Source organism: Narcine bancroftii, chromosome 11 (assembly GCF_036971445.1).
Source record: "Narcine bancroftii isolate sNarBan1 chromosome 11, sNarBan1.hap1, whole genome shotgun sequence".
NCBI lineage: Eukaryota > Metazoa > Chordata > Chondrichthyes > Torpediniformes > Narcinidae > Narcine > Narcine bancroftii.
The window spans coordinates 57,763,576-57,790,592 of record NC_091479.1 but is presented as its reverse complement, the minus strand read 5'-3'; the positions used below and the strand labels follow the sequence as shown (position 1 = coordinate 57,790,592).

The following is a 27,017-nucleotide window of genomic DNA, read 5'->3' as shown; positions in this document are numbered from 1 at the left end:
GGGTAAGGGGAAGCACCCAACTTTGTATTGTTGTATAATAAATGTTCTTTGTCTCGAGCAATTTCTGTGAAGGTACTTCTGTTTCTAACAGTATGGACTTTTAGTTTTAAATACTGTTCTGAATTTTTCATGTGCGTTAACTGTAGTCTCTGATCAACGTTGACTTTTCAGAACTGTCTTTGTTTACCTGTTGCAGACCTTAAGTGCCTCATATAATTCCTATTTATTCATGTTGTCAATTATTGTTTTTTGACTTACAAATTGATTGTATACTTCCTTCCCCAGCAACTTTTGTACCCAATGCATGATTTAACGCACTGCACGATGCACCGGCACAGCGCCATGCACACGGAATGTTGGTTTTGCACTCCCTGCGCAGTTCTACACAGCATGTGGCATTGTCATCTGCACTGAACAGAAATGCTGAGCTATTTGGTCGCTAACTGCTGGTTCTGGTGGGAGCTGTGTAGTGGGGAGATCCAGTACTAACAGCTCCAAACTCATGATAGCTAGACCCACAGGCCCCTATCTACTGACAACTAGCTACTACCGTCATGAGGCATATGACTCAGCAACACCCATTGGTCTATGGAGAAACCCTGGCCTACTTAACATGAATGTCGTGTAACATACTCCAGATGTCATGACATCAGGTCACCTGTTGTTTATCTATATCAAGTCTGACAGCATGTCAATAAAGGCTTTTGCTCTTCTCTGGTTGAAACTTGAGGTGTGGTCTCATATTAATCCTATTTCAACATGATGGTATATGTCCATAACTTACATCTGCTAGACTGTATAAATTTTTTGTCATCAAAATTCAGGCCATAAATATAAGTGTCCAGGGTTCCGAGTGCATCATTACGAATCTCCCCGCCAAGTCCATGACCACATTCTTGGCCATCACTGGAACATTCCTCCCTCTCAAAGTGGCCACTCCCCTGGCCCTGGAATTGAAGGAGGACATTGCCACCTGGCCAACCCACCCCCTCTTTAACTTTAAATGGTCTTGTTCTATAAGGTAGGTCTCCTGCAAAAACACTTTGTCCATCTGGATTTTTTTTTAGGTGTGTCAAAACTTTTTCTCTTAATTGAACCATTTATCCAATTTACATTAAAATTCATGAATTTAATTGACACCCATTGTCCCTGGCCCTCCCCCTCCTTCTTGTCCCCGGATACTTGGCCTCTCTCCTGATTCTCCACCATAGATCCTTGGCACAGGTGATCATGCTCCAGACAAAAACTAAATAAGTTAACAGAACTAAAACAAAACAAAAAACAAAAAAACCCTCCTCTTCCTTTCCCCCACCCCCACCCCACACAATTAACATTACCTACCCTTACACCAATAACCAAGCCATTGGTGCCAATCCCCTCCCCCCATTTTGAGGTGCCGAATGCACCCATCACACTTGTACTTCCCTCTCTTTCTGTGAGTTCCCTGTATATTACTTAAATCTCCTTCAAACATTAACACTGTGTAAAGAAACATAACCTTCCTGTAGTCCCCACAGTTTCAATATTTACAATCCATTCTTCCCCTGAATCCCTCTTTCCCCTTTATTTATATTTAGTCTTGCTGTGGTGGCAGGGATCTTAAAAAGTCCATTGTTTCCCTTGGATCCTTAAAAAAATGTTCTTTCCCCTCCTGCCCTTATTATCTTCAGCATTGCTGGGTGAAAGAGGGTAAACTCAATTCCTTTTTGTTTCAAGCTCTTTTTTACCAGGTCCAATTCCCTCCTGCACTTCAACAGCAACGCACATATCAGATAGAATTAGACCTTCCACCCTCTCATATTTCACCGGAATTTTTCCCTCACCGCTGCTACTCGTAAAATCCTCTCTCTATGCTGATAGCGCAGGAGTCTTACCAGGATAGAGTGTGGCCAATTCATTCCCTTCCCCCATCCAATCTTTCCTCTACCCTCTCAATCCCTTCCTCTGTTTTCATTACCCTTTCCAAAAGCTGCCCAGGCTTTCTTTAATTGCCCCTTGACCTGTCACTAGTGTCCTCAAGATCCATTTTTTGGCCTCCAATATTTCCCTGGCAAAAGGCATCAAGCCCTCTGCCTCTTATCAGTCTTCCTCTTCCATATGCTATCTTTCTTTTTCCCCCTCACTCCTCTTCTTCCTCCACCACCACCTTGCCTTACTTTCCTACTCCAGACCAACCTACCTTGCATCTTTCCCGTCGATTTCCTTCTGGCTGTGTTGCCCCTGGAGTCCACCAGGCCCGACGCGTCAGACCCAACCTCCTTACGCCTGCTGGTTTGAGTGGTCTTATCAGGTGTTTCTCTTCCCAGCTTGTGGACTCCTCTCCACTGCTACTGATGTCACCGCCATCTCTGCCTCAGCCCGACTCCCCCAGCCTCGTGCCTCCGGACTTCCATCTGCTGCTGTCATCGGTGCTATCCCATTCTCGGCCTGGCTCCATCGCCCTCGTGGCTCAATGGCTCCCTTTGCCTTAAACCTACGGGCTCCCCAATGTTGCCGACGTCACCATTACTGCTGTTGCCGCCCTCTCCGTCCTGTCCTGACTTCTTCCATCCTGAGCTGCTGGACTTCCCGCATCTGACTGTGGTGTTCTCTGGACACTTTCCTCAGCTGGTCTCTCTCAGACTGCCCTTGCTCTCCTTGTTTTCCTCCCAACGGGGAGGCCCCTGCCTGGGTGCTAATGTAGCAGTTATTGTCATCCTCAGCCTCTGGGTAGGCCCCTACTCAACTTTGTTCTCTCCTCCATAAGGTGTTGTTTTCACTCTCCTCTTTTGCCTTTTTTCTCATTTCTTTGTCTCTTCAAAACTCTCTAAACTATCCTATTTTTATTCTGTGGATTCTTATGGGGGGCTCAGATAGTGTTGTAATTTATCTCTTTCATATGCTCCTTTTTAATACTCTTGGTGCATCCAATTATCTTGCCCCTTAAATAAGCCTCAGTGTGTCCCATAATAGGAAACTATTGGCCATAGAGGGACACTTTGTCTCTCAGGACAACACTATCTGAGCTCACCTTAACCTCTCTTTTCTAATCTTTTTAATGGAGAGCTGTACAATCTCCCTGCACTTCTACCACCACCATTTTCTCTCATAGTCCAGGGCTTTCTCAATCTCCTCTCTGGAGAAGAGGCATTCAGCCCCTTGATCCAAATTTGATAGTTCCAATGTAGACAAGAAATCGTCTATCTTGGCGGGGTCTGATTCTGATTTACACAACTCTGTATAGAAATTTCTATATGTTTCATTTATTTCCTTTGGTTTATGTGAAATCTTGTCTTTCCCCTTTTGAATTGCATTCATTATTCTTGAGATATCTTCTGCCCTCACCTGCCAAGACAAGACCCAATGCGCCCTTTCCCTCCAGCTCATAATATTGTTCTTTAGATCTTCGGATCATCTTTTCAATCCTATATGTTTGCATTGTACTCTATGTGAGCTTTTTATTTATTAAATTCCTATGTTTATCCTCAGACCCTGATCTTTGATTATCTTTTTCCAACTGGGAAATTTCCTGTTCCCAATCATTTATCTCTTTCATATGCTCCTTTTTAATACTCTTGGTGCATCCAATTATCTTGCCCCTTAAATAAGCCTCAGTGTGTCCCATAATAGGAAACTATTGGCCATAGAGGGACACTTTGTCTCTCAGGACAACACTATCTGAGCTCTAATTAAAAAATTCCAGTTTCTGTGGAAAAGTCAACTTGCATTTACTCTACCTATACCCCTCATCAAATCTCCCTTCATTCTACTAACCTCTAGGAAATAAAGTCCTAGCCTGTTCATTCTTTCCCAGTAGCACAGTTCTTCGAGCTCTGGCCATATCCGAGTAAATTTTTTCTTCAATTTTTCAATCTTACTGATATCTTTCGTATAGTTAGGTGTCCAAAACTGTAGACAATACTCCAAATTTAACCTCACCAATGTTTCACATAACTTTATCATAACATCTTGACTCCTAACCTCAATAGATTTATGAAGGCCAATGAGAGAAACAGAAGTACCTTCACAGAGATTGCTCGAGACAAAAATTGAGAACAAAACATTTATTATACAACAATGCAAAGTTGGGTGCTTTCCCCTTACCCTGGGAATACACACACATACTGGGGCTCACTCAATTTTTATACAGTTCATTTCAGTGTAGAGGTACCCCCCCCCCCCCCCCTAACATTCTTCTACCTCCTAGATAAGTTTGGCATTAGGCAATCCTGTCTGCCTACTTGCTGTTTCTGTGAACTTGGGGGACCAGGGGGTTTCCTGTCAGTGTGCCATCATGTCATTTTCCTTATTCACAAACCTGCCTTTGTCCTTATTCACACCTTCCCGACCCTCAGGGCTTACTAACTTATACAGAACTTGCTAATTCTGTCTAAGGCTTACTAATTACATATGCGGAACTTGCTGATTCTGTGTCCTGTCTAAAAGTCTAGAAGACCCTTATCTTATTCAGACTAACTTTACTTCCTACATTTTATTATCTATCCTTATCCTATTCATACTGGCTTTATTCATCTCTCATATTTTCATATTAGTTTTACTCATCTCCCACAATCCTCACTTTTTTTTAGCTACGCTTCGTGAATTCTCAACTGGAATGTATTACTGTAAACTTGGTCTTTTTCCCAGCGAGTCAGTAAACGAACTGCAGTCTCAGCATCATCAGACAGAATTTGGGAAACATACATCCTTTGGGTTCTAGTGATCTGATGAGGGGTCCGTTGAATTAAATACTGCACACAAGTCTTTAGGCAGGGGAGCACCATAACGTCCATCCCACACTGGACCGAGGTTGCCAATTCTGAACCTGGGCATGGGAAGATTTTCGAACTCCTGAAGAAGTGTCTTTAACCGCCTGACCGTTGTGAGCATTGTCATTCACCAGTCTTTCACAAATGCTGCCTTCAGCAGCCAACGAGTAATCGAGAGCCAGGCGGTTTTGTTGAACTGTGGCTCGTATCTGTCATCTTCAGCCCATAAATTCAGGGCAATCGCTGTCTGTTCGGTGATGATCTCCAAGGCTGCCTGGAGTCTGATTAAACGATTTAAATGCCAAGCGGCTGTGGTGTTCTGGAGCAGCTTACGTCGTTTACAACTGGAACTCCCCTTACAGTGGTGGTGCTTAACATTCCGAATGTCTGTGTGACCCAAAGATGATTTACAGGAGACCAAGTTGGGGAGGGGGGTTTCTTGTCACTTAACCTGTGAGTTGCAGCTTGTCTGCGAACATTAGCAGAAGTATCACTGAACCTGTGAGTTGCAGCCTGTCTGTGAACATTAGCATCTGTATTCACTCTATCTCCGCCACATGTATAATTCTGATAACATTCTGTCTGTCATTGTCCCAGCATCTTCTTTGTGCTATCTCTTTAAAACTCCTTTTTAATACCTGTAGAGGCTGAAATACAAATGAAATCTACTCCCCTAAGGCCATTCTGTTCCCCTGGTCCATGTTGGAATCCTATATTAACCCATACCCCACTATGACTATATACCTGCGCCCTGTCTACATTCTAAAGGTAAATAATTGTCACCTCTGCTACCCCTATTCCAGGAGGACTTAATACATTGTGAGCGATTTGGTGATTTCCCAAAAATTGGGAACCAACAAGTATACAAAACAGCAAATGATAAAAACAACATTACAGCACTTTTTCCCGTCGTAGTGTAACTTTCAGATCAGAAGGATGAAGGACTGCACACCAGGTGGAGGGTAGATTATCAATGTCTTTAGTCCATGGATCAGCAGCTTGTTTAATTCGTTGTATATGAGTCCACCCCTTTTCTTTCGTTCGCACTGCAGTGTCTGTAATCAAAAGTACACAAATATATTTGGTCCCAGACAGGTTTTAGTTGGTGATCTTGCCATGCTTTTACATATACCCAATCACCAGGTTTAAAAGAATGAATAGGATACTCCAGGGGTGGGTTTTGAACTAATAAACCCTTCTGTCTTAATTAACTACCAATGTATTCCCAGGATTTATTAGTTCACGATCCTGTTTACTTGGTGAAACGCTAATTAAAAGTGAATAGCTGCAATTTAATGCCTTATCTGTTTTTACAATAGTTTCCAAAATCGTTGTGGGGCAAGACACTGTTTATCATAACAATCGGACATTTCTTTGTGTTAGTGTAAATGTTATATTTAGAATTATTGTAAAAAGAAACACAAACCATATTTCCATGGGTTTTGAATATATTAGACTATATAAAAATGCAGTTGAAGCTGCTTGTCTGTATGGGGCAACCAACCTGCAATTTGTTAGAGTGAGTACATAACAGACATTGCAGCACTCAAGCATGTTTGAGCCTCTCTGAACTCTTAGCGAACCCGTATTTGACCTTCACAACTGCAGTACTATTAACCCAGCAGTCTTTTAGACACCACTTCCAGATGAATTTGAAAAACCAGATCATGATTATTTGCAATGTAACTTCTACACGACCGGATTTAAATATAAACCTGATGAATGGGGGAAGTTATGAACTAAATTACAGCGGCAATACAGAGAAATTGTGCTGAGGCATGAGTTTCACTCCGGAGGAAAATGCACCAGAGAAATCGATCATTAAACTTATTGGATTCCCCAGATGTTTCTTTATTCTCCAGAGATGGGCGATCTTTAAGCTCACTGACCTTGACTGCTGAATGTGTAGAACAAATGTACTAAATCTATTGAAAGAGCTCCATATTGCTAACTGCAAGACAGGAGCCTGGAGCCTCAGTTTCAAATGAACAGAATACAATTAATTAGTGCCTTCTTTGGCTTGACTTCGCAGACGAAGATTTATGGAGGGGTAATGTCCACGTCAGCTGCAGGCTCGTTTGTGGCTGACAAGTCCGAATTAGTAACGAAGCCTGTTAATACCCATGTATATATATTTGGTCCCAAAAATTGATCTAATTGTTTGGCACATCCCTGAGGATCCTCTATCAGGGAGGTCATTTCTCTCTTAAAGTTACGCACCTCCATACTAGTCAGGGGCACATTTACAAAACCGAGACACCCTCCCACGGGAACTTCCCGTAAAGGTCTCATCCAGTTAATTTCTGGCTTATCCTCTCCTTTATAATGTCTAGGTTCCTGCTCTCTGGGAAATGAATCAAAGGGTTCTGCCCTTCCCTCCCGGAGGGTCTCACACTGTTCTGAATCAAAGTCTCCTCCCTCTCTTGTCAATTGAGGTGGTAATCTAGTACTTTGTGAATGGCTCATCATACCACCCCTACTTTCTTCTCCTTTCTTTAGCTGTGGGGCGGAGGGGAAGGTGAAGAAGGGTAGAGCATAGGAGAGAGGGGAAAGATAGGAGCTGGCATAGGAGGAGCATAAGGTGGAGGAAGGTAATGTAACACATCACATCCTTGTGTTTCAGGGACAAAAGGTTCCTCATCCTTCTTGTCCTTACATTCCTTTTCATTCAAAACCAGTTGATCAACCAATCCACTGAGCCAGCAGACTGCATATTTTCTGCTCTCAATATTATCTCTTTGATTTTGATAGAGCCAGATGTTCAATGCCTGACACATCCAGTCCTCATCGGATCCGAACTTTGGCTAATATACCGAATTCCCTTTTATCGGGTTTTTAACCCATTCCAGACAGCAATAACTGACCATGGTCTGTTTGTCTTTCCCACGGGTTTTCCCCGCACCCCAATCAGATAGCATTAATCCTAACGGACTTTGCTTAGTTATCTGATTGTCCCATCCTTCCTTAGGACTAGTTCCCTTGCTACTCACACCTCCCATACTAACTGGTAAGTAAAATTTCTCTTACCAGGATCCAGTAGCTATTCCTAGCACGCTTCCTTAACGTCCTCCCGTCATTTGTTACTCAATGCCTCTTCTCAGATATCACTCGCTTCATCCACTGACAAGTCACCCGCCATCCGTGAGTCCAGCTGAATCAGCCGGGGTGCACCTACCCTCGTTGTTGTGCACTCTGTCAGTGGAGGGAGTGGGATCCCGGACGAACCCCCGTTTGTGAGAAACAGTTTGTGAGAAATTGCTCGAGACAAAAATTGAGAACAAAGAACATTTATTATTCAACAATGCAAAGTTGGGTGCTTTCCCCTTACCCTGGGAATACACACACATACTGGGGCTCACCAAATTTTTATACAGTTCATTTCAGTGAAGAGGTACCCTTCCCCCCCCCCCTAACATTCTTCTGCCTCCTAGAAAAGTTTGGCATTAGGCATTCTTGTCTGCCTATGTGCTGTGCTGTGAACTTGGGGGACCATGGGGTATCCTGTCAGTGTCCCATCATGTCATTGTCCTTATTGTCCTTATTCACAAACTTGCCTTTGTCCTTGTTCACACCTTCCTGACCCTCAGGGCTTTTACTAATTACATATGTGGAACTTGCTGATTCTGTTTAAAAGTCTAGAAGACCCTTATCTTATTCAGACTAAAACTTTACTTCCTACATTCTATTGTTTATTATTTATCCTTATCCTATTCATACTGGACTTGCTGATTCTGTCTAAAAGGCTAGAAGACCCTTATCTTATTCAGACTAACTTTACTTCCTACATTCTATTATCTATCCTTATCCTATTCATACTGGCTTTATTCATCTCTCATATTTTCATATTAGTTTTACTCATCTCTCACAGCCAAGTTCTTTTATTGGACCAATCTACTTTTGACACCACTTTAAAAATTCTATCTCTATGTTCACAGGTCCCTTTCTTTTACCACACTCCTACCATTTATCATTTATGTGCTACCTGGTATATCCTTCCACAATACAATAGTATCCCCTTGTCTGAATTAAATTCCATCTGACATTTTGCAGCCCATTTTTCTTGCTGGTCCACATCATTCTGCAAGCTTTGAAAGCCTCCCTCGCTGTTCCACTACTGTATTTGATGATATTTAAGACCTCTAGGCATATAAGACCCACATTTCACCAGGGAATATTAGGAATGTTTTTCTAGTGTATTTACGGGTTTGTTGGCCAGCAGTTTCTTCCTGCACCACTTGCACTGCTGGTGGAGGCTGCCATGGTCGGCTTTCTCAGCAGGGAAAGTGAGCAGTGGTCCAGCTCTGGAACGCACAGTGGGCGCTGCTGTCAGGGGCCTAATTTCAACTTCACATATAAGACCCGGGGGATATTTTTGAGCAAATTTTTGGGGAAAAAAGTGGGTATTATATGCCATCAAAAAAACTTTATGTCATTTTCAAACTTGTTGATCCAATTTGTTACCACATCATTGATATAGATGACAACAATGAGGCAACAATGAGACAACAATGATCACTGAGGCACAAAACTATTCACAGGCTCAGAGGCACCCAGCCACTACCACTTGCTGGCTTCTCCCATAAAGCCAATGTTGAATCCAGTTTACTATTGATACCGAGCGACAGAACTTTCTGATTAATCTCCCATGTGAGATCATGTCAAAGGCCTTACTAAAGTCCACGTAGACATCATCCATAGCCTTTGCTTTATCAACTTTACTGGAAACATCCTGAAAAAACATGATGTACCACAGACAAAGCAATGTTGACTATGCTTATTCAGTCCCTAACTATCCAAATATCTGACCTCTTGGAACACCTTCCATTAACTAACCTACTACTGATGTCAGGCTGGGATATTTTCCTGGGATATTTTGGGAATCCTTTTAAACAATGGAACAACATAAGGTACCCTCCAATTACCTGGCACCTGAAAAGTCGACTATGATATTTTAAATATATCTGCCAGGGCCCTTGCAATTTCTACACTAGCCCTCAATGTCTGAGGGAATACCTTCTCAGGACCTCAGGATTTATTTACCCTTATAAGCTTTAAGGCAGTGAGCACCTCCTCCTCGTTAACCTCTATAGTTCCTTAATTCCACGGTATCTGTGCCAGTTTCCTGAGTAAATACAGATGCAAAAATTTACCCCTTTTTTTTGGATCCATGAAGAAATGACCACACTGATCTTCAAGAGGAATAATTTTGCCTGTATTATCATTTTGTTCTTAATATACCCACGGTCCTTTGGATTTGCCTTTTCTTTTTCTGCCATTGAAACCTAATGTCTTCTTTTAGCATTTCTGATTTCCTTAAGTATTTTCTTCCATTTTTTGCTCCTTTAGTTCTTAATTTGCTCCTTGTTGCTTATACCAGAGATACACTTCTTCTTTTTAACTAGATCCTCAATAACCCTGGAAAAGCAAAGTTCATTATGCCTATTACCTTTCATCCTAAGAGGAACATGCAAACTCTGTACTCTCAAAATTTTGCCTTTGAATGCCTTCCGCTTACCCTTGCCAGCAAACACACTCTCTTAATTCATGATTCTCGATCCTTTCTCATTTTCCTCAGAATTGGCCTTTCTCCAATTTAGAATATCAACCTATTCTTATCCATAATTATCTTGAAACTAACTGCATTATGAACACTGGGCCCAAGTGTTTCCCTCCACATAGTTCTGTCAGCTGTCTTGTTTCATTCCCGAATAGAAGATCCAGTATTGCACTCTCTCTAGTCAGTACCTCGATATATGATTCAGAAAACTTTCCTGAACACATTTAACAATTTTCAAGTCATTCAGCCCTTTAAAAGCATGGAGTTCCTTCTCAACTGTGTGCATGCACAAGCATTCAATGCATGCACTTGCACACAAACCGCTAATACCACAGGGTCCCAATCAATATCTGGAAAGTTAAAATCACCGAATGTCACAACATTATGTTTGTTACAGCGGTTTTCTCTCTCTCTTTCTTTCTTTCTCTCCCACCCCCTCCACCTATAAAGCCTCAGTAGAAGAGCACTCTATCCTACCCTGTCTGAGCACAGCAGTGCTATTTTCCATGGTGAGCAAAGCCACTGCCCCCTTCATCCTTCACTCTCTAATGTGTCTGAAACAATGGGACTTCAGAACAATGAGCTACCAATCCGGCCTCTCCTGCAACCAAGTATCACCAATGGTCACAACTTCATCTTGCCATTTGCTAATCTCGTCTCTAAGTGTATCTGCCTTTCCCACAATATTCCTCGCATTGAAATAGATGCATCTGAGAACATGATTTGCGCCTCACATAAGCCTTTCATTTCTGTCTTTATCCAATCAACATTATATTTTCCCACCTTCACACCACAAGTTGCTCTGGAAATTTGGTTCTCATCCACATGCAAATCCAGTTAAAAATCCTTAGGGGCAGCACAAGCAAGCCTTCCTGCAGGGTTATAAGTCCCCATCCAGTTCAAATGTAAACCATCCCACAGTAAGGTATCCTTATTCCTATACTCAAACCCTCTTGATAATACTCAAACCCTCTTGATATGAAGGCCAACATACCATTTGCCTTTTTAACCGCCTGCTGTACCTGCATGCTTGCCTTCAGTGACTGGTGCACAAGAACCCATCTCCCAATCTATTGCCATTCAAATAGTAATCTGCCCTCTAGTTTGTATTACCAAAGTGGATAACCTCACATTTATCCACATTGTAGTGCATTTGCCATGTATCTGCCTAGTCCCCCAATTTATCTAAATCACACTGGAGCTTCCTGATCCCCTCTCCAGTGCACACAACCCCTCCTAGCTTTGTGTCGTCTGCAAATTTGGAGATATTACATCCAATTCCCTCATCTAGAACATTAATGTAAATTGTGAATAGCTGGGGTCCCAGTACAGATCCCTGTGGCACCCCACTGCCACTCAGAAAATGAGCCGTTTATCTCAACTATCTGCCAGCCAGTTCTCAATCCACATCAATACCTTGTCCCCAATCCCATGAGCCTTGATTTTGCATGCCAGTCGTTTATGTGGGACCTTATCGAAGGCCTTTTGGAAATCCAGGTACACCACATCCACTGGCTCTCCCCCATCTATTTTACCTGTCACCATCTCAAAGAATTCCAATAGATTTGTCAAGCACGATTTACCTTTTGTAAATCCATCCGTCCGATCCTTTCTCTGCGAGTCGTATGCTCCGCTATTACATCCTTAATAATGGATTCCATCATTTTGCCCACTACCAATGTAAGGCTCACCGGCCTATAATTCCTCGCTTTTTCTCTACCCCCCTTTTTAAATAGTGGGGTAACGAATCTATAGAGTTCTGGAAAATAATTCTTAAAGCATCTGCTATCTGAATGTCCACTTCTTTAAGTACCCTAGGATGTATCAGGCCCTTGGGATTTATTGACCCAAGACCATGTCCTTAGAGATACTGATTTCTTTCAGCTCCTCCCTTGCATTAGTCTCTATGTTTCCCAATATCCTTGGGAGGCTATTTGTATCCTCTCTTGTGAAAACAGATCTAAAATAAGAATTTAATTGGTCTGTCATTTCCTTATTCCCCATTATATATTCCCCTGATTCTGACTGCAAGCGACCTACTCTGGATTTCACCAATCTTTTCCTCTTGACATATCTATAAAAGCTTTTGCAGTTGTTTTTTATGTTTGCCGGAAGCTTACTTTCGTAATTTATTTTTGCCCTTTTGATTAATCCTTTTGACCTCCTTTGCTGCATCTTGAATTGTTCCCAGTCTTCAGATTTGGTACTTTTTTTGGCCGATTGGACCTAATGCTGTCTCTAATTTCCCTTGTTATCCACGGTTGAGTCACCTTTTTTGGTTTATTTTTATGCCAAATAATTTCTGCAATTCTTCCATTAGATCTTTGAATGCTTTCCATTGTCTATCCACCGTTAACCCCCCCATAAACACCACCCAATCAATCTTACTCAACTCCCATCTCATACCTTCATAATTCCCTTCATTTAAATTCAGGACCTTAGTCTCGGTTTTAATTTCTTCACTCTCCATGTCGAGTGAGAATTTGATCATATTGTGATCGCTCCTACCGAAAGGGCCTCGTACAACAAGATTGCTGATTAACCCCTTTTCATTCCATAATACCCAGTCTAAAATGGCCTGCTCCCGAGTTGGTTCCTCGACATATTGGTCTAGATAACAGTCTCGTAAACATTCAAGGAACTCCCCCTCCTCAGTATTTTTACTAATTTGGCTAGTCCAATCTACCTGTAAATTAAAGCCTCCCATGATGACACATGTTCCCCTATTGCACACTTCTCTAATTTGTCTTTTTATGCCTTCCCTCACCTCTACATTACTATTTGGAGGCCTATATATTACCCCCACTAAAGTTTTCTGCCCCTTGCTATTCCTCAGTTCTACCCATATAGATTCCGCATCTTCCGAGTGAATATCCTTCCTGTCAATCGTGTCGGCCCCTTCTCTCACCATCAAAGCTACCCCACCCTCTTTTCTTTCTTGCCGATCCCTCCTAAATATTGTATACCCCGGATTGTTAAGTTCCCAGGCTTGCCCACCTTGCAGCCATGTTTCTGTAATCCTCTACCTTGTTCCGTATGCTTCTTTCATTAAGATATAAAGCCTTCAGATTTGCTTTTTTCACCCTCCTTGCTCTTTCTGATTTTTTTACTTTCACTGCCTAACCTAACTTTTCCTATTTTATCTTTCCTGTCCTTTGCCCTATCATACAGGTTCCCATCCCCCTGCCAAATTAGTTTAAACCACATCTGACGGCTGTACCAAACCTAGCTGCCAATATATTGACCCCTTTTGGGTTTTGGTGTAACCCATCCTTCTTGTAAAGGTCATGCCTTCCCCAAAAGAAATTCCAATGGTCCAAGAAGCCAGAATCATCACTCTTGTACAGTCCTACGCTCAACATCACCACACCTTCATTTAGTCTCCTCCAATCGGAATTTCAATACCTTACAACCTTTCCCTTTTCCCTTCCATCCCTGCAGATACCACATAGTCCCTCCCTCTCATACATCTTGAGGGACCCTAACCCTAACCCTAATGTTAATTATGCAGTCCCATCCTTAGGGGCTTTTAAGTTAATATTCATGTCTTTATTCAGCAAGCGCAATGGTGACTATTGGGTACCCTAGGTCACTGTGCCAGTCCAAACCAGATTCCTTCATCCTTGTGGTTTCTGATAAGAAAGGGACCCACTAGTTAGTGCTGTCTATTTTCAAGCTCTAATCTACATATTTCACATTCCATCACCCTTTGCAGAGTGATGCTAGTTTAATCATCTTCAGCCATTTCTCACACCATGTTCTCGAGGTGCTAAGGTGGGGGGTGGGGGGGTTCCCATGTTTTCTATTGAGGAATGGTGGTTTCTGAGTTCTCGAGGAGGGGAGAGGTCCCATGTTTTCGGTGGGTAGGGAGGGTTCTTTGTTCTCGAGGGGGTGAGGAGAGTCCCGTTCTTGAGGAGCGAGTGAGGGGGTCCCATGTTCTCGGAGGGGGAGTGTCCCATGTTCTCAAGCAGGGGAAGGGGAGTCTCGTGCTCTCGAGGGGGTAAGGGTGGTCCCATGTTCTTGAGTGGGGAAGTGGGTGTCTCGTCATCATGTGGGGAAGAGGGGGATCAGATGTTGTCGGGTAGGGAAGAGGGGGAATCCAGTGTTGTCGGGTGGAAGGGAGGTCCAGTGTTGCTGAGGTGGGAAGGGGTGATCCCTTCTTTTCGAGGGGAAAGGGGGTGTTCTAGTGTTCTTGAAGGGAAAACGGAGTGTTCACGGTTTCTTGAAGGGAAAAGGGAGTGTTCCTGTGTTCTTGAAGGGAAAAGGGAGTGTTCCCGTGTTCTTGAAGGGAAAGGGGGGTGTTCCCGTGTTCTTGAAGGGAAAAGGGAGTGTTCTCGTGTTCTTGAAGGGAAAAAGGAGTGTTCTCGTGTTCTTGAAGGGAAAAAGGAGTGTTCCCGTGTTCTTGAAGGGAAAGGGGAGTGTTCCCGTGTTCTTGAAGGGAAAAGGGGGTGTTCCTGTGTTCTCGAGAGGAAGTGGGGGTTCCGTGTTCTCGAGGGGAAGGGGTGGGTTCCATGTTCTCTAGTGGAGAAGGGGGCATCCCGTGCTTTTGAGTGGCGAGGGAGGGCGATCCCTTTTTCGATTGGTGGTTCAGGACAGGTGGTCCTGTGTTCTTGAGAGAGAAGGAGGTAGTCCAGTGTTCTCAATGGGGAAGAGGTGGTTCCATGTTCTTGAGCGGGGAGGGAGGGGGTTCCGTGCTCTGAAGGGGAGAGGGTCCAATGTTATCGAGAGAGTGTGGTTCCGTGTTCTCTTGGAGGGTAGCGGGTCCTGTGTTGTGGGGGAGGGGTGAGTCCTATGTTCTCAAGGGGGGAATGTTGGCTCCAGTGTTCTCAAGAGGGGGAGTGAGGCGGATCCCTTGTTTTTGAGGGAAAGGGTGCCCTCCATGTTCTCAATGGGAAGTGGGATTCCGTGTTCTCTAGGAGTAAAGGCTTGGTCCTGTGTTCTCCTGTGGGGAGGAGTGAGATCCTGTGTTCTCGTGGTGGGAAAGCGGCCCCCATATCTTTAATATCTTTGGCCCCCATATCTTGTATTGGTACTGTTCTGATGTCCCGTGTCCTCAAGGCGGGAAGTGGGGTCCCATGTTCTCAAGACGAGAAGTGGGGCCCCGTGTTCTCGAGACGGGAAGTGGGGTCCCGTGTTCTCGAGGTGGGAAGCGGGGTCCCGTGTTCTCGAGGAGGGAGGGAAGGCACCCCGTGCTCTCGATGTTGGAAGGGGATCCCGTATTCTCAAGGCAAGAAGGTAAATCATGTGCTCTCGAGGTGGAGGGAGGGGTGTCACGGGTGAGGGAGGGAAGGGGGGGTCACGTTCTCAAAGTGGTCACAGGGGTCCTGTGTTATCAAGGGGGTGAGGGAGAATGGTCCCATATTCATGGTGGTGGGAGGGAGGTGACCCTTGTTCTTGAGGTGGGGTGTGTGGGGGGGGTCCTGTGTTTTCGAGGGGAGAAGGGGGTCTCGTGTTCTCAAGGGAGCACGTTTTGGTGAGGGGGAAGGGAGGGTCTCGTGTTGTCAAGGGAGCGGGAGTGGGGTTCTGTATTCTCGGGATTGGTGTAAAGGGAGAGAGGGGGATGGAGAAGGTCCCGTGTTTTCATGGGGGGACCTATGTTCTCGAAGGGGGTTCCCATGTTCTCGAAGGGGGATGATGAATTCCATGTTCTCGAAGGGGAAAGGTGTGTTCCCTGTTCTTGAGGTGGGAATGGGGTGCCCAGTGTTCTTGGGGGGGAGGCAAGGGAAGGTCTTGTGTTGTCGAGAGGTCAAGGAAGCATCCCGTGTTGTCGAGGGGGAATGGAGCATCCTGTGTTGTCAATGGAGGAAGGGGGCATCACATGCTGTCGATGATGGAAGGGGGTGTCCCATGTTGTTGATGATGGAAGGGAGTGTCCCGTGTTGTTGAGGGGGGAAGCAGGATCCCGTGTTGTCGAGGGGAGAAAGGGGGTCCTGTGTTCTCAGAGGATGGGGGGGGTCATGTGTTCTCGGGATGGGGGAGAGAGGGAGAGGAAGAGAGAAGATGGCGAGAGAAGTTGTGTTCTCAGGGAGAGGAGGGGTGTTCAATGTTCTCGGGGGGGGGGGAAGAGCGTCCCTTACTCTCAGGGTGTGGGAGGGGGAGCGAGTGGGGAGAAGCTTGGGTGGGGAGAGAAGGGTTCAGTGTTCATAGGAGTGGATGAGAGGGGCTCCTGGTGGTCCCATTTTGTTGAGGGGAGAAGGGGATCCCGTGTTCTCGAGGGGAGAGGGGAGGCAGTTGTCAAGGGGGGATGGGGGGCTGTTCTCTCGAGGGGGGATGGAGGACTCCGTGTTATCGAGGGGAAGGGAGGGTTCTGTGTTCTCGAGGTGGGGATGGGGTGGTCCTGTGTTCTCGAGAGGGGGAAGGGGTGTCTTGTCTGTTCAAGGGGGGGGGGGAAAGATGTGTACAGATTTGTCGAGGTGAAGGGATCCCGTGTTGTCGAGGAGGGAAGGGGGCACCCATGTTGTCCGGGGAAAGGAGGCGTCCCGTGTTGTTGAGGGGGGAAGGGGTCGACCCATGTTCTTGAGGCGGGAAGGGGATGTCCAATGTTCTCAGAGTGTGGAGAGTCCTGTGTTCTCAGGGGATGGGGGAGAGAGAAGGGGAGGAAGAGAGAAGATGCAGAGAGAGGTAGTGTTCTTGGGGAGAGGGGAGGGGTGTTCTGTGTTCTCGGGGTGGGGAAAGGGCGTTGTGTACTCGTGGGTGGGTGGAGCGAGTGGGGAGAAGTGGGGGTGGAGAGAGTGCGGTCCAGTGTTCGTGGGGGTGGATGAGAGGGGACCCTAGTGGTCCTGTGTTCTCACGGTGGGGCAAGTTTTGTGTTCTCGGGGGGTCTTGTGTTCTCGGGGAGGGGATCCTGTGTTCTATGGGAGTGGGGAGGGGAATCGTGTTCTCAAGGGTGGAGGGAGGGTGTCCCTTTTTCTCGAGGGGTTCGTGTTCTCGAAGGATGCAGGGTGGGTCGCGTGTTCTTGAGGGGGGAGGGGGGCCCCATGTTCTGGGTTGAGGTGTGGGCCTGTTTTTTCAGAGGGGGATGGTTGTGGGCCCACTGTTCTCTGGGGTGAGGGGTTCCTCTATTTTCAGGGAGGAGGTGGGGATGTGGGTCCTGTGTTCTCGGGGGGATGGGTATTGTGGTCCCGTATTCTTGGGTGGAGGGGGATTGTGCTCCTGTATTCTCAGGGTGGTGGGGGGGTATTGGTACTATTCTGGTGGGGATGGGGATTGTTGTCCCATATTCTCGGGGGAAGGGGGATTGTTTTCCCGTATTCTCAAGGGAAGGGGGATTGTCCCGTATTCTTGGGGAAAGGAGGAGTGTTGGTCCTGTGTTCTTGGTGGAAAGGGTGTGTGGGTTCAGTGTTCTTGGGGGAGGGGGAGGGTGTCTTGTGTTCTCAGGTGCCCGGGGAAGTGTGGGTCCCGTGTTCTTGGCAGGAGGGGGTGGTTCTCGTGTTTTCGGGGAAGGTGTGACTTCAGGGAGGAGAGCGAGCACCACAAAGATCCTGGCTGCTGCAAGTCCAATGGAGAGTGAGGGCAACATTCAAGTTAAATGGAAGATGTTCAGTGGACCGCACAGGCAGCAATAAGTGAAGTAGCAGGGATGTCCAAACTGCATTTATGTTCATGTCACAGAGCCGAACTGGCTGTAAGCATGTTGGCCTGAGGGTGGTCATGTCACCAGGAGTATGGACTGCGCAGAGTTGCACATCATTCTCTGAACTGTTAGAGAGTGACGGTGACCTTGAAGAGCTTAGAATGATATTTTCCTCAGTGTTAGGGAAATCATGGACAACCAAGGGGCAACTGTTTCCCACAGAGGGTGGTGTGGATCTGGAGGGAGCTGCCAGGGGAAGATGCAGAGTGGGGGACAATTATGGCCAATAAGAGATATTTAAAAGGGCACACGGATGGGAAAGGTGGACAATTGAGACTGGCTCAGATCTGCACCTTGATTGGAATGAATTCAGAATCAGGATTTATTGTTATGAACAAGTCATGAAATTCAGTATTTTGTGGCAGCATCATCGTGCACACATTCATATTATAACCATCTTAAAACATTACTATATAAAAAAAAGTAAAAATAATAGTGTATAAAAAGTATAGCCTGTGTGCTACTGCGAAGACTGGAAGGAAGGCACACAGAAGGAATTGAAGTCAGACTTATTTATTGCAGTGGCAGCTCTGCTTATGTTATTTCCCTGCTGCTCTTGACGAGTGGCGCCAACAGAGCGCCGATCTCCAATTGGGTGGTGCTCCTGCAGTTGCTCATTTCCTACCATGCAAATGTTCACCTGGGACGAGGGTCGTTGGCCCCTGTGGGTTTTGCTCCGTCGCTCTGTTTGTTCGCCATTTTGTATACCAAGCTGCATCCTGGTTAGCGTGCAGCTACACAACCCCCTCTCTTCCCCCCCCCCCCACCCCGCCCCCTCCAGAAGTGGTGATCAGAGCACTGTTTGGAGCTTTTGGTGGCCTACCTCTGCATTGCAGGGGCTGTGGAGAAGGGTTGGCTAATGCCCAGATGTGCTGGTTTAAGGCAGTTGATAGTGAAAGTCTCTTCCTTACCGCCAATATCCACGCTTGTCAATCTGTTGTGTCTATTTATATGGCCCCTCATACGGCTGTTGCAGAGGTGTTTGGTGTGCCCCCCTCTGAAAAAAAATGTACCCACTTGTCTCTAAGTCTCTGGGGACGTAGGTTTTGGCCTTGCCATGTGGTGGAAGCTGTGGAGGGGCTAGAGTGCCCAGTGTTTCCCTCAGCTTAGTCAATGAGACTGTAGGGTCCTTGGCAATGACCAAGAACTCCCCCAGTATCACCAGTAGTATGCTGTATTGGTTGCTGAAACATTAAATGTCCCCTTTTGACACTGTGCAGATCCCCAGGAGGACCCAGGGTAACTCATCAATCCCGTTTGGCCCCTTGAGCTGAGCTGTCTTTATGTGCCTGTGGAACAGCTCCACCAACTATTTGGCCTGAGGGTGGCAAGCCATGGTATGGTGGAGCTGGGTTCCCAGCAAATTGGCCAGAGTCTCGAAGTGAAATGTGTACCTTAATTGGAGGTAGTATACTCTGGGACTCTGAACCTCAACACCCAGGTGTTAATCAGTGCCCTGGCGCAGGTCTCAATGGTTGTGTCATGGAGGGTCGATCATGGTGAGGAACTATCTCACCCCACAGGACACCGGCAGCAATCCTACAATGTAACTGTGGATGTGGCTGAACCTACGATGTTCTGGCTCAAAAGTCTGGTGGGGTGGAGGGGTGCCTTGATGTGCGTGTGCACTTTGGATGTCTGGCAGAGCGTACAGGTCTTGGCCCACTGACTGACCTATTTCAGAAGTGTGACACATTGTGATATATTTTATATTGTATATTTAATTTCTTTGTCTCGGCTTCGTGGACGAAGATTTATGGAGGGGTATGTCCACGTCTGCTGCAGGCTCGTTGGTGACGGTTGCAGGCACGGTTGCAGTGGTTGCAAGGGAAAATTGGTTGGTTGGGGTTGGGTGTTGGGGTTTTCCTCCTTTGTCTTTTGTCAGTGAGGTGGGCTCTATATATTGTATATAGATATGCTTTAAAGGAGATAAATTGTAGTTTTTTTTTAGTGTCGGACACACACAGAGATCTCATTTAAAATGCCAGAGCTCTGCTCAAGCCAGACAGTCCATGGTCCAAGTGCCTTTGCAAAAACTTTGAAGAAGGCCTTTAAGGGCCTCACAAGTAGGTGTTAATTGGACATGCTGTAATGGATTATTGTTTTTGAACGAACTCAGAAGATTAGGTCTGGTTTCACCTTCTGTCTGAGTGCAGTTGGCTGTTCTAAGAGGGTCATTTGGTTTACTCAGACAGAGAGAGAGAGAGTTCAGTTCTACAGTTCAGCAGCAGCAGCTGGGACTGGAACAGGTCAAGCTGGCAAACATGTGGAAAAATCCAAATTTTGGAAGATGGGTTGTGAGTTCTTAGTTCAGCATGTTCAAAGCCCTTGTGGTTTATACAAGATGAGATGACTGGCTGTATAATGTTTCCCTTGAAATAAGGGAAACAAAAAGGAACTCTGGTGACCTTAAAGAAAAAGGTTATCATCTGGAAAACCCTGATGGGGCAAGTTTCTTTAGCTAATCAGAAAGAATTAGTTTGTGTCTAACGAGCAACAAATCTCTCTCTGAAAACCAACAAGAACCTTCATTAGTGGTAACCATTTACCTTTCAAGCATCAAAGCTTAGTGAAATTCTTAAATGTTAAATTCTGTGCACCATATAAGAATTGCCTGCAACCGGTGAACTTGGTGGAATGAGAAGTGAGATTAAACTATGAATTAAATAATTTTTCTGAACTTACACACACACATTACATACACGTGTGCTTAGAATTAGAAGGGGGTTAAGTTGGGTTACTTAAGTTAATAGTATTAAGTTAAAGTTTGATCCTGTTTTCATTGCTTAAAGATAATTAAAAGCAACTTTTGTTTAAGTAATCATTTGTCTTGGTGAATTTCTATTGCTGCTGGGTTTTGGGGTCTCTGGACCCATAACAGAAGGCTGGGCCAGACGAACCTACTAGCCACCATTTTAACAGAAGTCCTGATGGCTGGATGTGCCAGGTTGGGCACGGAGACTAAGTCCTTCTGCCTCCACGCTGCCCACACGATTGGGTGGAGTTTGGTGGCGGAGAGGAACGTCTGGTTGCCAGGATCGATGGTGACATCCTCCTGCCTGAGGCCAGAAACTTCTATTCTGTCTGCCAGAATTTCAGGGTCCTCCTCCTGTACCCTGGCTAGGGTGGAATAATTTATTCCCTGGGACAGGATCTGGACAGACTCAATTGTGGGGCAGGATAGTGCGTCAGCCACTGCATTGGTCTTACCTGTGATGTGTTGGATGTCTGTGAGAGGTGTCGCTGCTGTCTAGCTGACTACGGGTCAGATGTCAAATGTTAATGGTTTATGGTCCGGGGATTCTAAATTGCCTGCCTTCTATAAAATACCAGAAGTGAGTGCCTGACTGCCAGGTACAGCACCAATAGCTCCTGGTCTAAGGTGCTATATTTGAGTTCGAGTGGCTGGAGGTGGCTGTTAAAGAAATCAAGGGGCTGCCATTGACTTCAATGAATTGCCCCAGTATGCCTGAGGCATCTTCTGTGAGGGCAATTGGCACCTCTGGACTGGTTTGCACCAGAAGGGTACATTGGCCATTGTGTCTTTGGCTTTCTTTATCCTTCCCTACCATGAGCATGAAAATGGGGCGCATGATGTAGGCCACTGCCGGTATGAATCAGTGATAAAAGTTAATCACAACAGCAAATTCTTGCAACCCCTTCATTGTGCGGTGCTTGGTTCTGCTCCGTGCTTGTTGATTTGATGCCCCAGGGAGTCGATGATATCCACTTAGCAAAGTGTATAGTTCGTCCGAATTCCTGCAGCCAGGTACACATTTGCCTTAGATAGGCCACATGCTCAGTGTTGTTGTGGCTGACAATGAGAATATCGTTCAAATAGATGAACGTGAATGGAAGATCCTGACCCATCCTATCCATCAGCCTCAGAAAGGTCTGGGCTGTGTTCTTTATTCTCAAAGGTATTCTTAGGAATTCAGAGACCAACATGGTTAATGATGGCAGTTTTGAGGATGTCATTATTATGGACTGGGATCTGATATATAGCCCCTGATGAGATTGACTTTTGAAAAAACTGTATCCCATTGTAAGTTAGCAGTAAAGTCTTGGATGTGGGGCACGAGGTACCTGTCAGGTGTGGTGGCGCCTGCACCCCATCGTTGGTAATGTTAACAATGCTGTTGGTTCAGGGGGTCCACTTACCTCTCTGTTTACTGTGGCCTTGTTCCCGGCTGCCTAGCGATCTACTCCACTGAGGCGCCATTTTCTTTCATTACTCTCCAGAGCACGTCTGCTCAGGCTGCAAATTTCCTGGGGTTGCTAAAGTCCTTGTCCGCAAGCAAGAGTCGGATATCCTTAGGCAGCTGCTCTGGGAAAGTCTGTTCGAAGACAAGGTAAGGCCTGTGTCCCGCAGCAAGGGCAAGCATCTCATTCATGAGGGCGGATGGGGCCCTGACCCCCAAACTGTCCATATGCAATAACTGGATGGCACGCTCGCACTGTGAGAGCATGAAAATCCAGGTTAATCGCTCCCTGAGGGCATCATATTTGCCTTGCTCCGGAGGCTGCTGTAGGAAGTCGACAACATTTGCTGCCTTGTCCAGGTCGAGCGAGTTCACCACGTAGTGGTAACGTATGGCATCGGCGTTAGTCTGTCAAAGGTAGAACTGTGCCTCTGCATGTTAGAACCACACGTGTAGCTATGACGCCCATAAAGTTGGCAGCTTCAAAGAAACAGTGTGAAGAGCTGCTTGATCTTCAGGTCCAACTGCTGGTTGGACCTGCTGGGGTCATCAGTGTAGCGTGTGCACTACCATGAAGTGTGGAGAGAAAACATATACATAAGGAGTGAAGGTCAAAGACTGATTTATTGCCCTGGCAACTCTGATTATATTCTCTTCCCGCTGCTGACAACAGGGGTGACATCATGGCAGTGCTGATCTCTGATTGGGCAGTGTTCCCACAGTTTCTCATTTCCCACTGTGCAGGTGGTCACCTGGGATGAAGGTTTTTTGAACCCATGGGGTCTGCGTAGTCGCCGGCCATTTTATGTAAATGGTTGCGTCCTGGTTTGGGGACCGCTATAGTTCATTGATTATTCTGGAATCTGATGGGAGGGGCGAAGCTGTCCTTTTGCCATTGAGTACTAGTCTTTAGCCTCCTGTACCTTTTTCCTGATGGTAGCAGAGTGCACGGATGGCAGTCTCTTCAATCTGAGGCGCCTGCAAGCTCACACCAAGACACAAGAGAAACTTGTCCGTGAACTACTCTTTGCAGACAATGCCGCTTTAGTTGCCCATTCAGAGCTAGCTCTTCAGCGCTTGACGTCCTGCTTTGCGGAAACTGCCAAAATGTTTGGCCTGGAAGTCAGCCTGAAGAAAACTGAGGTCCTCCATCAGCCAGCTCCCCACCATGACTACCAGCCCCCCCACATCTCCATTGGGCACACAAAACTCAAAACGGTCAACCAGTTTACCTATCTCGGCTGCACCATTTCATCAGATGCAAGGATCGACAATGAGATAGACAACAGACTCGCCAAGGCAAATAGCGCCTTTGGAAGACTACACAAAAGAGTCTGGAAAAACAACCAACTGAAAAACCTCACAAAGATAAGCGTATACAGAGCCGTTGTCATACCCACACTCCTGTTCGGCTCCGAATCATGGGTCCTCTACCGGCACCACCTGCGGCTCCTAGATTGCTTCCACCAGCGTTGTCTCCGCTCCATCCTCAACATCCATTGGAGCGCTTACATCCCTAACGTCGAAGTACTCGAGATGGCAGAGGTCGACAGCATCGAGTCCACGCTGCTGAAGATCCAGCTGCGCTGGATGGGTCACGTCTCCAGAATGGAGGACCATCGCCTTCCCAAGATCATGTTATATGGCGAGCTCTCCACTGGCCACCGTGACAGAGGTGCACCAAAGAAAAGGTACAAGGACTGCCTAAAGAAATCTCTTGGTGCCTGCCCCATTGACCACCGCCAGTGGGCTGATAACGCCTCAAACCGTGCATCTTGGCGCCTCACAGTTTGGCGGGCAGCAACCTCCTTTGAAGAAGACCGCAGAGCCCACCTCACTGACAAAAGGCAAAGGAGGAAAAACCCAACACCCAACCCCAACCAACCAATTTTCCCCTGCAACCGCTGCAATCGTGTCTGCCTGTCCCGCATCGGATTTGTCAGCCACAAACGAGCCTGCAGCTGACGTGGACTTTTTACCCCCTCCATAAATCTTCGTCCGCGAAGCCAAGCCAAAGAAGAAGCAGAGTGAAGAGGACATGGACAGAGTGGTTGTGGTCTTTGAGGATAGAGGCTACTTTTTTAAGACACTGCCGCATAAAGATGTCCTTGATGGAGTGCAGTCTGGGCTGAGTTAACAACTCTCTGGAATTTATTCTGGTCCTGAGAATTGGCGCCTCCAGACCAGGCAGTGATGCAGCCAGCCAGAGTACTCTCCCAGTACACCTGTAGAGTTTTGCAAGAGTCTTCAGTGACATACCGAATCTCTGCAAACATCTCACAAAGTATAGCTGCTAGTGATCCTTCTTTGTGATTACATCGATGTGGAAGCTCCAGGACAGATCCTCGGCGATGTTGACACCCAGGGATTTGACTGGGTTATGTTCCCCTCACTTGCTCCTAAAGTCTACAATCATCTTGATTTTGCTAACATTGAGCACAATATTGTTGTCATTACACCTCTCGATGAGCTGATCTATCTCCCTCCTTTACACTTCCTCTTTGCTGAGTGTGATTCTGGCAACAACTGTGGTGTCATTGGTAAACATCGATGGCATTAGAATGCTGCCTGGCCACACAGTCATGGTTGTAGAATGAGTAGAGCAGTGGGCTAAGCACCCATCCTTGTGGTATGTTTGTGTTGATCAGTGAGGAGGAGACCTTGTTTCCAATTTGTACTGACTGGTCTTCAGATGAGAAAGTCAAGGATCCAGATGTTGAGATGGGTACAGAGGCTTACAGGGTCCTGTTTCTGTGCTGTCTGTCTCTGTGTCTTCACCACTATGAAGGGACACAGGTGGGAAAGAAGACAGTCAGATCCTTCCCTTCATTATTGGGAAAGACTAGAGGAAACCAGAGAGGTTCTGGGGTGTTGATCAAGTGGTGGTTGGGCCACAGCTGTCCAGGAATTGGTGTTGGGTCTGGTCCTCAACTCAACTTGAGGATACAGGGCCACACTGGGATCTGATCCCATGGGCTGGGAAGGGAAAGCATTGACTCAACTCCAGCTGAACTACAAGGGTCGATCTGGAGAAACTGAAGTTGGTGATTCATATCTAGAGATAGAGGCAGAACAGTCTGGAAACCATCGTGGCAGTCACACAGCATGAGAAGCAAAGTTTCAGATACATGTCTCAACTCTTTTTCCCTCTCCCTAGGCACTGCCTGAAGTGCTGAGGATTTCTAGCAGTGTCTAACTTTATCTCAGATTTCCAGCAACTGCAGGTTTTTAAGTGTCTATATATCAGAGCTTGAGATTAGGGTCTGAACTGAAATGGAGTCAGCCTGCACTTTCAGGAATTTAAAAGGATGAGAGGTGATCTTATCAGCTTCTCTTGTGCTTTGCAGATAGATGTGGAGAGATTGTGAATGTGGTGACTGTATCAGACAAGACTGTGCTCGCTCTCTGCCATTCCAATGTGCATCTGTGACTTGACTTCTCCACTGTGGACCTCAATGACTGCTCTTCCTGCCTGCTGGACAGTGAACAGTGAGTATCTGTCATGGCCTCGCTCCTCGAGCTCCCTGCCTGTATTAGCATTCTCATTGCTGATGTTCAAATCCCGTCTTGGTCCTCACCCTCTCTAAAATCTTCCCCCAGACGTGACCCTTTGAAATCTCTCCTCTCCGATCTGTGACCCCAGTTTGCCTCCCAATCATTTCTCCTTTCGGATTGGAGCATGTGACCAGTTGTGTTCTGCAGGGATCAGTGCTGGGTCCTCTACATTAATGACTTCCATGATAATGTAGGTGGTAGGATCAATAAGTTTGCAGAGGACATCACAGTGGGTGGAACAGTGGGCAGTGAATGAGGTTGTCTCAGGGTAGAATAGATCAGGATCGAAATCTACTGAGAAAGTGGGCAAAGGAATGGCAGATGGAATTTAACTCAGACACATGCAAAATGATGGAATTTGGGAAACTGAACCAGAACAGGGGTATTGTGGAAAAGAGAGACCTTGGGATGCAAGGTCATAGTTCCCTGAAAGTGGTGACCCAGGGGGACAGGGTGGGGAAGAGGGTAAATGGCATGCTTACCTTCATCAGCTGCATGCAGAATTTGCAATGTGATCTTCCAGATGTACAAATTACTTGTCGGTCCACACTTGGAGTGTGTTGTGCAGTTCTGGTGGTTTCACTGCTGCAAAGGTGTCCTTAAAGTGGGCAGTGCGCAAAAACACTCAAAATGGAGGACCTTCGTTATGCACATGCACTCATTAGTACAATCTCCCACATGGCTAGTACTCCAGCCGAAACTCTCTGAATTCTGTTCACAGTGCCAATTGTTGTGGTTGGAAGAGTATCAGGTTCTGTGGATTCACAGAGAGATGAGTCTGGACACAAGTGTTACAATCACAATTAACTTTAATGATCACACAGGAGACAAAATGGGGAAGTTGCCAATTGATTCTTAATTTCTTTACTAATAGCCATTCACATTGGATCCAGGTTAGACTTCGTTACCAGTGGCCGCCTTGACCCAATTTTGTTCTCTGCCAAGTCATTCCCTAATAAAAATGAGACACCTTGCATGGGTAACTTTGCAATTACTCCTACTACAACAGGTTCTTTAACTAATTCTGAATTTAGCACAATGTTGTGGAGATATTGACTCTACTTCACCTCCAATACCTTTAATCAAAGTTGTCTCCCCTGTGTCAGTCTTTTGATCCAAAGTTAAAACACTTTTCAACAACAATGATTGAGTAGCCCCAGTATCTCTAAGAACTTTAACTGGAACCTGTGATTCTCCCTCCTTTACTGAAACCAAGCCCTCTGACACAAAAGGTTTGAAAACACCCATGACACCCTTATCAGTTTTGGAACATCTGCTCTCCTTAATTTCAACTGTCTGAATACATACTTCTGGTAAAACCT

The 27,017-nt window shown here is 46.0% G+C and overlaps 2 long non-coding RNA genes across 2 annotated transcripts in view; one reads left to right on the top strand and one right to left on the bottom strand.

Moving 5' to 3' along the window:
- Nucleotides 1-27,017, top strand: part of LOC138745783 (uncharacterized) — a 44,897-nt gene that overhangs the window by 14,613 nt on the left and 3,267 nt on the right. The window contains exon 2 of the long non-coding RNA XR_011346505.1: nt 25,488-25,629. This is a non-coding gene — a long non-coding RNA (uncharacterized lncRNA). The remainder of the gene's footprint in view (nt 1-25,487; nt 25,630-27,017) is intronic.
- Nucleotides 24,028-27,017, bottom strand: part of LOC138745785 (uncharacterized) — a 12,516-nt gene continuing 9,526 nt past the window's right edge. Inside the window, exons 3-4 of the long non-coding RNA XR_011346509.1 lie at nt 26,178-26,647; nt 24,028-24,920 (exon numbers count right to left, since the gene is read on the bottom strand). This is a non-coding gene — a long non-coding RNA (uncharacterized lncRNA). The remainder of the gene's footprint in view (nt 24,921-26,177; nt 26,648-27,017) is intronic.